General features: G+C 41.0%; 1 protein-coding gene across 2 annotated transcripts in view; it reads right to left on the reverse strand.

Annotated features, from left to right (window-relative positions):
• Positions 1 to 7704, reverse strand: part of KIAA0319 (KIAA0319 ortholog) — a 99214-nt gene extending 91510 nt beyond the window's left edge. The window contains exon 1 of one of the 2 annotated variants that reach the window (XM_054557289.2): positions 7251 to 7704. The gene's annotated coding sequence lies outside the window, so the exon portion shown is untranslated. Of the gene's footprint in view, positions 1 to 510; positions 609 to 7250 lie in introns of those variants that run through there. The other variant, XM_054557288.2, reaches the window with a different exon arrangement.
• Between the last annotated feature and the right edge of the window lie 4007 nt (positions 7705 to 11711).

Raw genomic sequence — 11711 nt, forward strand, 5'->3', positions numbered from 1 at the left:
GAGGCGGCCAGGCACCATGGCTCAAGCCTGTAATCCCAGCACTTTGGGAGGCCAAGGTGGGCAGATCACAAGGTCAGGAGATCGAGACTATCCTGGCTAACATGGTGAAAACCTGTCTCTACTAAAAATACAAAAAATTAACCAGGCATGGTAGCGGGTGCCTGTAGTCCCAGCTACTCGGGAGGCTGAGGAAGGAGAATGGCGTGAACCCGGGAGGCAGAGCTTGCAGTGAGCCGAGATTGTGCCACTGCACTCCAGCCTGGGCAATAGTGCCAGACTCTGTCTGAAAAAAAAAAAAAAAAAAAAAAGGATTAGAAAGACGCAAGATGTGAAGGGATCAGTTGTAAGATGAATACATACTAGGGATCTAATGTACAGCATGGTAATTACAGTTAACAATCCTGTATTGTATACTTGAATTTGTTAAGAGAGATCTTAAATATTCCTATCAAACACAAACAAAGGAACAGTCAATAAATAAATAAATGAGGTGATGGATAGGTTCATTACCTGGTTTGTGGTAGTCATTTCACAATGTACACAAATGTCAAAACATCACATTCTTCCTGATAAATACAGCCAATTTTTATTTGTCAATTATACCTTCATAAAGCTAGAGGGAAAAAAATATGTAAAGAGATAATGGCAAACAATTTTCTACAATTGATGAAAGAAAAAAAAATCCTTATATCCTGAGAGTACAAGAAGTTCTGAGCCAGATTAAAGTAAATCTATTCCTATATTCACTGAAATCAAACTGCAGAACAACAAAGACAAAGAGTAGATCCTATAAGGAGCCAGAGACAAAAGACAGATGATCTTTAAAAGGAACAATAATCAGACTGACAGCAATATTTTCACTGGTAAGAATAGATGCTAAGAAATAATGGAAATAAAATCTAGAAAGCACAGAGGAACAAAAACTGCCAACCTAGAACTTTATACTCACTGTTAGCACTCAAGAGTAATAATAAAATAAAAGTTGTTTTAAGATAAAGACTGAGTTTACTATCCATATATTCTCACTAAAAGAGTTACTATATGACATTTGGGGCTGGATGAATCTTTCAAAAAAAGAGTTATTATAAGAAAAGCTGGCTGGATGCGGTGGCTCACGCCTGTAATCCTAACACTTTGGGAGGCCAAGGCAGGCAGATCACGAGGTCAAGAGTTTCAAACCAGCCTGGCCAACATAGTGAAACCCCGTTTCTACTAAAAATACAAAAATTAGCCAGGTGTGGTGGCACGTGCCTATAGTCCCAGCTACTTGGAAGGCTGAGGCAGGAGAATTGCTTGAACCCGGGAGGCGGAGTTGCAGTGAGCCGAGACCACATCATTTCACTCCAGCCTGGGTGACAGAGTGAGACTCTGTCTTAAAAAAAAAAAAAAAAAAAAAAAGAGCTGAACAGCAAGGATGAACAAAGCATTGGTAAGTAAGAAACTGGCTAGCATGTTGGTAAATAATAATAAAATATTATTCAAACTAAAATGTCAAATAATAATAAAGTGAAAGATGACAGAGAGGGAAACTGAAGTTAAAGTATAGTAAGGTCATATACTTTTAGAGAACAGAAACATTTATTAACTTTAGATTTTTGTGGAAAGAAAGGCTGCAATTTTTTTATTGATACATAAGAATTGTATATATTTTGAGAGTATTTTGGTACATGCACACAATGTGTAATGTTATTAACTTTCAACTTTTTAAAGTAACTATGCATGTTAAAAATAAAACAGTTCCTTCTCTATAGAAGCTTCTACTATCCAGGAACAGGGTAAGTGATGTTAAAAGGCATGCCCAGTGAGCAAGAATGCCATCAGGGAAAGAGGGATGAGATGAGGGCATTAGGGAAGCCTTCAAAAACATGATGTTTAAGCTCTAGCCTTAGAAATTAGCCATTTGTTGAAAAAAGAATGCAATCCAGTCTGTGGGGACTGACTGTACATAAAAGGCATGGACTCTTGGAAGAGTTGGCATATTTTGAGTGGTCCCATATGGGTGTAATGTAGAATAGGTATGGGTTATGATGAGATAAGAAGATGAAAAGGTAGACCAAGAAGAAATGTTAAAGAACTATATAGGTGACATTAAGAGATCTGCACTTTATTTAGTAGGTGGTGGGGGCATATCAAAGATATTTTTAAAATATTTTCATTGTGGTAAAATATATATAACATAACATTTACCATTTTAACCATTTTTTTTTTTTTTGAGACAGGGTCTTGTTCTGTTGCCCAGGCTGGAGTGCAGTGGTGCAATCATGGTTTACTGCAGCCTCAACCTCCTGGACTCAAATGATCCTCCCACCTCAGCCTCCCAAATAGCTGGGATGACAGGCATACACCACCAAGCCCGGCTAATTTTTGTATTTTTTTGTAGAGACGAGGTTTCACCATGTTGCCCAGGCTGATCTCAACCTCCTGGGCTCAAGTCATCTGCCCACCTCAGCCTCCCAAACTGCCGGAATTACAGGCATGAGCCACTGCGCCTGGCCCATTTTAACCATTTTTAAATATACAATTCATCAGCAACCATCATCACTATCTATCTCCACAACTTTTTCATCATCTCAAACTGAAACTCTGTACCCATTAAACAATAACACCCCATTCCCACCTACTCCCAGTTCCTGGTAACCCCTATTCTTGTTTCTACGAATTTGGCTATACTGAATATTTCATGTAAGTAGGATCATACAATATTGTTTGTGTCCAGCTTATTTCACTTAGCATAATGTCTTCAAGGTTCATCCATGTTGCAGCATGTATCAAAATTTCCTTCCTTTTTAAGGCTGAGTAATATTCTATTGTGTATATTTAACATATTTTGTTTATCCACATATCCATCAATGGACATAACATTTAAAATTTATAACTAGGGGAGTAATGTGTTCATGTAACTACTTTAGAAAGGTAACCCTAGAAGGAGATTAAAGGATACCACTTGCGAACCAAAAGATGAACCTGTTTCCAGAAAGTGCAAATGGTCAAACAGGTGGAAGAAGTCTAGTAAAATGAAGTCAGAAATGTCTCTAAGTTTGGGAAAAGCAGTTGTAGTATAGTAGGGAATAGGAAACATTGAAGACTAGTTAACCAAGTTAGCATGCTCAGAAACACATATCTGCATGGGAAGACCTTTCCTATACTACAATAAATTTTGAACATTTGGCACCTATGTTTAAGACAAAGAGGTTGAAGACACCAAATTAACAAAATATTTTAGCCTTTTAAGAAATACAAATATACTGAGAGAGATGGTAAAAACAGTTTTCTTGAAAATGAAACATCTTAGGCCTTGTATGGTGGCTCATGACTGTAATCCCAGCACTCTGGGAGGCAGAGGTGAGCAGGTCACTTGCACCCAGGAGTTCAAAACCAGTCGGGGCAACATGGCAAGATCTTGTCTCTATAAAAACTATAAAAATTAGTTGGGCTTGGTGGTATGCACCTGTAGTCTCAGTTACTCAGGAGGCTGAGATGAGAGGAGGCAGAGGCTGCAGTGAGCCAAGATCATGGCACTGTACTTCAGCCTGGGTGACAGAGCAAGACCGTGTCAGAAAGAGAAGGGGAGGGGAGGGGAGGGGAGGAAGGAGAGAGAGAAAGAAGAAAGGAAGGGAAGGGAAGGGAACGGAAAGAAGGAAGGAAGGAAGGAGAAGGGAGGGGGAAGGGGAAGGGGAGGGAAGGAGGGAGGGAGGGAAGGAAGGGAAAGAAAGAAAGAGAGAGAAAGAGAGAAAGAAGGAAAGGAAGGAAGGAAAGAAAGAGAAAGAAAAAAAGAAAAAGAAAGAAAGGGAAGGAAGGAAGGAGAGAAAGAAAGAAAGAAAGAAAGAAAAAGAAGAAAAGAAAAGAAAGACATTTTAAAGGGTTATTTTGAAAAAATTTTGAAGGTAACTCTGTTACATTGATTACAAGACAGTGCAGCTACACATCATGTACTTCATCTTAATGATGAAAACAAAAGATGGTAAGGTATGCTGACATAATCACAATCTTAGAATAACAGGATTGTGACCCTGGGAAGGGACAGCCCATACTTCCCCATCATCGCATGAATAAACATCCTATCAACTGCAATGCTTAAAATGTATGGGTGTTACAGGTGGCAACGCTGAAGTTAATTTACCCTCCATGCTTATATTCTGATGCTTAATAGCATGGAATGACCCCAACTTTGAAAATTCATTTTTAGACCTGAATTATCCTCTTATTCAAGCTACATTGCTTAAATTGAATAGATGCTTACTATAATCCTTTGCTGTTTTTTTTTTTTTTTTTTTGAAATAAACACTCGCTCTGTGGCCCAGGCTGGAGTGCAGTGGGGCAATCTGGGCTCACCGCAACCTCCGCCTCCCGGAGTTCAAGTGATTCTCCTGCCTCAGCTGGGATTACAGGCGCCCACCACTATGCCTGGCTAATTTTTGTATTTTTAGTAGAGATGGGGTTTCACCATGTTGGCCAGGCTGGTCTCGAACTCCTGACTGACCTCAGGTGATCCGTCCATCTCGGACTCCCAAAGTGCTGGGATTATAGGCATGAGCCACTGCGTTCCCAGTCTCCTTTGCTTTTTTGAACTTAAGGAAAAGAATGACCAGCAAGTTGGCAGGCAGGATAATTCTACAATATTATTTAGAAGGAAAAATAACTAAAACTTGAACACTATTATCTTTACCTACTGGTGTCATTTAAGAAGCTCTACTTTAAAACTTAAACACCTACTGTTAAAAGACCCTGCAAAATGATGATGCCAGATGTTACTCTGGCTCAACCATTTTTATTGTTTAATACAAATAAATGAGAAAATATTTTCTCATTATTGAATTCACATGAATAGTGTCTAAAGGTACAGATTTTTAAAGACAAATAGAAAAATAACCTACACTATTCAGGTAATGGGTACACTAAAAGCCCAGACTTTGGCACTACACAATATATCCACATAACAAAACTGCACTTGTACCCTCTAAATCTATAAAAAAATTTAAAAAACAAGTAGAAAAATAACCTACCAATTATTCTAGGCCTACTAAAGCAAAGCTCCTGCCTTGGGGGTATTAAATTACCAGAATATTAAATTGACATGATTTTATGATTTTGATTATTATATTTATTATTGTTGCTGTTATAAAGGTGCTGCAAGGAAAAATTTATGCATTTTATGATGATTTGATATCATAAATCAGAACAAGCTTTGGACATGTCAAAATAAATCTATTTTTTAGTACCAAGTTATTTTTAAGGTATGAAAAATATTTCCTGAAAAAGAACACATCTCAAAAATATAACAACTTTTATTGAAGCGTTACTTGCCAGGCAATGAGCAAAGATCTCTTAAACATATTATTGTATTTAATTCTTACAGGAATTTCGTTAAGTAGGTCCCACTATTATCTCTATTTTACAGGTGAGGAAACTGAGCCTTAGAGGGTTTAGAGAATTTGCCAAATGTGACACAGCCACTAAGTGGCAGAGCCACGCCCAAACCCACACCCTCTGACCTGGCAATCTGCAGCACTCTGTTCCAGAAACGGGCATACCTGGCTCTACATACAGCAATGCCTCAATAACATAGTTTCATTCAACGTTGGTGACAAAAAAATTCCTGGCCAGGGCCACCGTCTATGTGGAGACTGCTCATTCTCCCCATGTCTGCGTGGGTTTTCTCTGGGCTTTGGTTTCCTTCACATCCCAAAGCTGTGCATATGTCTACATGGTCCCCGTCTGAGTGAGTGGGTGTGTCTGTGAAAGTGCACCCTGTGATGGGATAGCTTCCTGGACAGGGGAGATGGTTCCCACTCTGAATCAGAGAGACTCTGGCTACTCATGACGTTGAACTGTAATAATTGGGTAAATAATGATCTTGTTTTTACTAATCCTTCTTAACTGTATGTATAGATCTCATTTATTTCTATGTTTAATACTAGAAGTGTTGTGGTCTTTATTTAGAAGTTTGGTGATTTTTTTATGACCAGAAATATGCTGTAGGAACTTAACTCTTGTTTATATCAATTAGCCGATGGTAAAACTGGTTTCCTTATACCTCGTTGTGCTTAAAGGTTCACAGTTTCCGAGAACTTATCCTGAATGTTAAGTGAGGACTTACTGTATTTATTTACTGTTGGCTAGGGAAAAAAAAGAGTCAAGAAGATTTAACAGCAAATCTATTCTTTTACATTAATACATTACCAAAGCTCTCTTTTGGCTATTTTTAATTCATAAAGATTTTGGCTGAATTATTTTCATTATTTTGAAACAAAAATTAAGTTCTTGCCTCGGCATTTTGCATTACAAATGCAAATGCATTACAAATGGTTAATACAAATAAATGAGAGTACTTAGGTAATATGTTTACATTGCCCTTTTTCAAATTACAGAGGAATTCACCTTTCTCTGTGACTCCTACGTCTATAACTGAACTGACATCTCCAGTTTTCCTCATCTGAATTAAAAATAATACTAAAAAAAGCACAAAATAAAAGTTTACATTTGGCATAACTTTAGTAGTCTCTATGATTGTGGTCTTCTTATAATGAACAAATTGAAGCATTTGGAAAGTGAGCATGTATTTCAGGAATAAAGAAATAAATACCAACATTTACTTCCAAAATTCTTGTGTGGGGGGGGAACATTGTCTACAATTTATTTTTTCTGTTACTATCAAAAACATCATTCAACTTTTCAATTCAAGCACTGGAAAAAATACTAACATTTAACCAACAAACAAAAATGTTTTGATGAACAAACCAGCAATAAAAGTGTACATGAGTATGTATGTCATATTTTTCCTCCTTGTATTTAATTAACAAATGACCTTAAGATGATAACTCTCAAAATTTCAGGTTTATCCTCCTGATTAATTTGTGACATTCCTTGGAGGGAATTCAAAGGGAAGAAGAGAAAGGTTTTAAGCTTCAGGTTATGGTAAGGAACAGAGACAAAATGCATTTAGCAAATAATAGGAAAGATCACATAAATAGTTCTGAATGAAGTTTAAAGAAAACGATTCCTTACTTCTAAAAAAAATGCAATTCATGAGGTTGGGAAAAGACACTCAAATTTCCCCGACTCCACCCTACTAGTCAACAATCAGTGCAGCAATCAAAAAATGCCCTTTCCTGAATGCCCAGAAGAATCTTAAGAAACTCACCTTCTGAACTCAGGGCGTCTCGATTCTACTTTTATTGGGTATTGGCCTGCCTACTGGCTGCCCTCTTTCCTATTTCTCGGCCAGGCGGGCTGGGAAGTAGATACCGTACCTGGGGTCACTGCTGGCGACACTGAAGCTCGCCCCATGCGGTGCTGCTGGCCCTGAGCATCACTCGCCGTCCCACTTGTTCCTCCTCGTCGTCATCGCAGGTCTTACACACACACACGTTCACACCCTCGCGAGCGCACCTGCTGTTAAGAGGTACAGCCCCACCCCAGCAAAATCCTCGCTTCCTCTTCCCCGGGACGTAGCCCCAGAGGAGCGAATCTGGACCAAGCCCAAGACAGGCTGAAGCTACTGCTGCGCTCTCACCTCTGGCAGTGACAGCGAGCGCGGCCGCCGCTCTGCGCAGGGCCAGCCAGGCCCGCCGAGGGCAGCACAGGTGGAGCAAGGTTGCACCCCCGGGGGATCCCCGCCCACTGCCCGCGGCAGCTTCTGCAGGCTCCGGGAAAGCGCGCGCCAGTGATTCAGCGCCTTTCCGCCGCCGCGGTTACCACGGCGACGCGCGCGCACGCGCACACACGCCCTCAGGGATGTGGGGCGCGGCAGCCGCCCCTGCCCAGCTTCCCGGTTGCGCTCTAAGTACCCGCGCCGGGGCGACACACTCCCACCCCGCAGGGGACCAAGCAAAAGGCTTTCGGGAACCTGAGCGGCCTTCATACCCTACCTCCTTTCCTTCACCAAGCCCTTCCCTGTCACCGTGGCCCTAAACAGTCTGGGGGATGAACACTCCTTCCAAATAAACACCCGGGCCAGGGTGGCTCAAGGGAGCCGTGGGTGCACTGCCTGGGTCAAAGACCATTCGCGAATGTGTCCCCCAGCTTGTCCCCAGCTTGTGTCACCCCAGCTACACAAGTTCCACTCTTCCAGTGGGAGTCTGGCCCCTACTCTGTAATTATCTTTCTATTTTGAGCAGGTGCTTTCTGACTGAGACTGGGAACCTGTGCTAGGAGGGGCTCACATCACCTCCAGGCCTTGCAGGTTAACTGGATGCCCAGTATAGTTTGACATTTGCATCTTGAGGAACGTGATAATCTAAACCACAGAAAACTTGTGTGGAAGACTCTTGCATTTTTACTGTTTTAATACAGATGCGAAAGCATCTAGGGATAATATGAGCAGAAAAGGTAGCCAGGGCATTCCTCGCACATCTCATTACTAGGAGGTATAGTGCAGTGCTTAGGGCTGAGTCACACACACTTGATGAATAAGCTTCTTGGCTACTCGTATTTACCGAAGAGCCTTAGACAAGTTACATAATCTTGATAAACCTGTTTCCTCAATTATAAAATGAAGATAATAGCATTCATATAGGATGATTCTGGGAATCAAATAAGATAATGCACATTTAAAGAGTAAAAACCAGCTGGGTGCGGTGGCTCACGCCTGTAATCCTAGCACTTTTGCAAGCCGAGGCGGGCGGATCACGAGGTCAGGAGATCGAGACCATCCTGGCTAACGCGGTGAAACCCCTGTCTCTACTAAAAATACAAAAAATTAATCGGGCGTGGTGGCCCGCGCCTGTAGTTCCAGCTACTTGAGAGGCTGAGGCAGGAGAATCGCTTGAACCCAGGAGGCGGAGGTTGCAGTGAGCCGAGATCGTGCCACTGCACTCCAGCCTGGGCGACAGAGCAAGACTCCGTCTCAAAATAAATAAATAAATAAAAAACTAAAGAGTAAAAACCTGTTCAGGACTAAAAGAGTGAAAATCAGCTTGGACTTGGAAAAGTTAGTACTGCCAATGATCAATGATCAGGCTGAGAGGACAAATACAAAGTCAGAAGCAAAATTAACAGGCAATGTTGTTTCTTCTGAAGTCACACAGCAGCTACAAAACAACACAACTCCTTGTGTTCCATTTTTGAATGACTACTACTTTCTGTCTTTGCTTTACTATTTCCATCCATAACTGGGGATACCCGATTGCTAAACTCCCTTCACCTCCTGACAGCACCCAATCCCTCATTAATCCCCCTTTCTCTCAATGTGCCTCGGAAACAGCAACCAACTGGATCCCAGCCCTGATTCCAAGACTCTCCCTGGAATCCTTTAATAGGAAGCCAAATCTTTACAAAAGACACTTCCTCCTTTCTCTGCTCACATGGTATTCCACAGATACTCTTTCAACGCATCAAGCCAGTGAATCTGATTTTGTCCCCAGTGATCCTTGGCTGATTAGCCTTTAAAGAAACATATTTTTAGCACATACACACACACAGACTTAGCCCAGAATGTTTAACTATACCATCTTTTTAACTCAGAGACACTATAATGAATATTTTCATTTTTAATGAATGTATCTATTTTGATATTGTATGAAAATGTTAGTCTCCTTCTTTAGGACACAGATGTGAGGCTACTACCTTTCACTTCTTTTCAGCATTCAATGGACATCCATTGAGCTCCTACTATATGCCAGACACTGCAAGAGGTAGTAAGGATAAAATGATGTATCCTTAGTATAACTTACTTTGTCTGCTCTTGCTTATGCTTTTGGTTGAGACATTTGTACAATAAAAGATAAACTTATTTTGAGGATGGGTAAAACTGAGGTTTAGGAAGGTTAAAGTACATTCCACATCAGTGGTAAAAATGGTGCTTAGCGTAATGACAGTGTTGCCTTATTGAAATACAGGATTTTAGGCCAGGTACAGTGGCTCATGCCTATAATCCCAGCACTTTGTGGGCCAAGGCAGGAGGATTGCGTGAGCCCCGGAGTTCGAGGCCAGCCTGAGCAACATAGCAAGATCCTCTCTGTACAAAAAACAAAAACAAATAAAAAGTAGCTGGGTGTGTGGTGCACACCTGTAATCCCAGCTGCCCAAGAGTCTGAGGCGAGAGGATCACTTGTGCCCAGGAGGTTGAGACTGAAAAAAAAAAAAAAAAAACCCCAGAAGATTCTACGTTGGAATTTCACTAAGGAGGAAGGTAAGGCAAGCAAAGCTACTACACTGGAAAAACTTTGAAAAATTCCAAGTAAAAAACTCAAGATATAGGAAATTAGTAGGTTAATTCATTGATAACTATTGCTCATGAAAGCAGACTAAAAGTGGTTGCTTTTTTTTTTGAAACAGTCTTGCTCTGTCGCCCAGGCTGGAGTGCAGTGGCGTGATCTCGGCTCACTGCAACCTCTGCCTCCCAGGGTCAAGCGATTCTCCTGCCTCAGCCTCCTGAGTAGCTTGGATTACAGGTGCACGTCACCACGCCTGGCTAATTTTTTTGTGTTTTTAGTAGAGACGGGGTTTCACCATGTTGGTCAGGCTGGTCTCAAACTCCTGACCTCGTGATCTGTCTCGGCCTCCCAAAGTGCTGGGATTACAGGCGTGAGCCACCACACCTGGCCTAAAAGTGGTTTCTTTCTATACACTTCATTTATAATTTTTTAGATTTTGTCATACGCAGTATACAAGAAGGTATTTCATGTAGATGCTGTGAGTTATATAAAGGAAATGATACGTCCATGGTTTTAAAACAATTTGACAATTATTTATTTATTTTTGAGACAGAGTTTCACTCTTCTCGCCCAAGCTGGAGTGTAATGGCACGATCACGGCTCACTGCAACCTCCGCCTCCCAGGTTCAAGCGATTCTCCTGCTTCAGCCTCCTGAGTAGCTGGGATTACAGGCGCCTGCCACCACGCCTGGCTAATTTTTGTATTTTTAGTAGAGACGGGGTTTCACCATGTTGGCTAGACTAGTCTTGAACTCCTGACCTCAGGTGATCCACCTGCCTCGGCCTCCCAAAGTGCTGGGATTACAGGCATGAGCCACTGCACCCAGCCGATAATCCTTTATTTAATCTAATATACTACACTGTATTTTTTTTTAAAGAATTTAGACTTTCGAGAAGTGTCTGTTCATGTCCTTCGCCCACTTTTTGATGGGGTTGTTTTTTTCTTGTAAATTTGTTGGAGTTCATTGTAGATTCTGGATATTAGCCCTTTGTCAGATGAATAGGTTGCGAAAATTTTCTCCCATTTTGTAGGTTGCCTGTTCACTCTGATGGTAGTTTCTTTTGCTGTGCAGAAGCTCTTTAGTTTAATTAGATCCCATTTGTCAATTTTGGCTTTTGTTGCCATTGCTTTTGGTGTTTTAGACATGAAGTCCTTGCCCATGCCTATGTCCTGAATGGTAATGCCTAGGTTTTCTTCTAGGGTTTTTATGGTTTTAGGTCTAACATTTAAGTCTTTAATCCATCTTGAATTGATTTTTGTATAAGGTGTAAGGAAGGGATCCAGTTTCAGCTTTCTACATATGGCTAGCCAGTTTTCCCAGCACCATTTATTAAATAGGGAATCCTTTCCCCATTTCTTGTTTTTGTCAGGTTTGTCAAAGATCAGATACTTGTAGATATGTGGCATTATTTCTGATGGCTCTGTTCTGTTCCATTGATCTATATCTCTGTTTTGGTACCAGTACCATGCTGTTTTGGTTACTGTAGCCTTGTAGTATAGTTTGAAGTCAGGTAGTGTGATGCCTCCAGCTTTGTTCTTTTGGCTTAGGATTGACT

Source organism: Pongo abelii, chromosome 5 (genome assembly GCF_028885655.2).
Source record: "Pongo abelii isolate AG06213 chromosome 5, NHGRI_mPonAbe1-v2.0_pri, whole genome shotgun sequence".
Lineage (NCBI taxonomy): Eukaryota > Metazoa > Chordata > Mammalia > Primates > Hominidae > Pongo > Pongo abelii.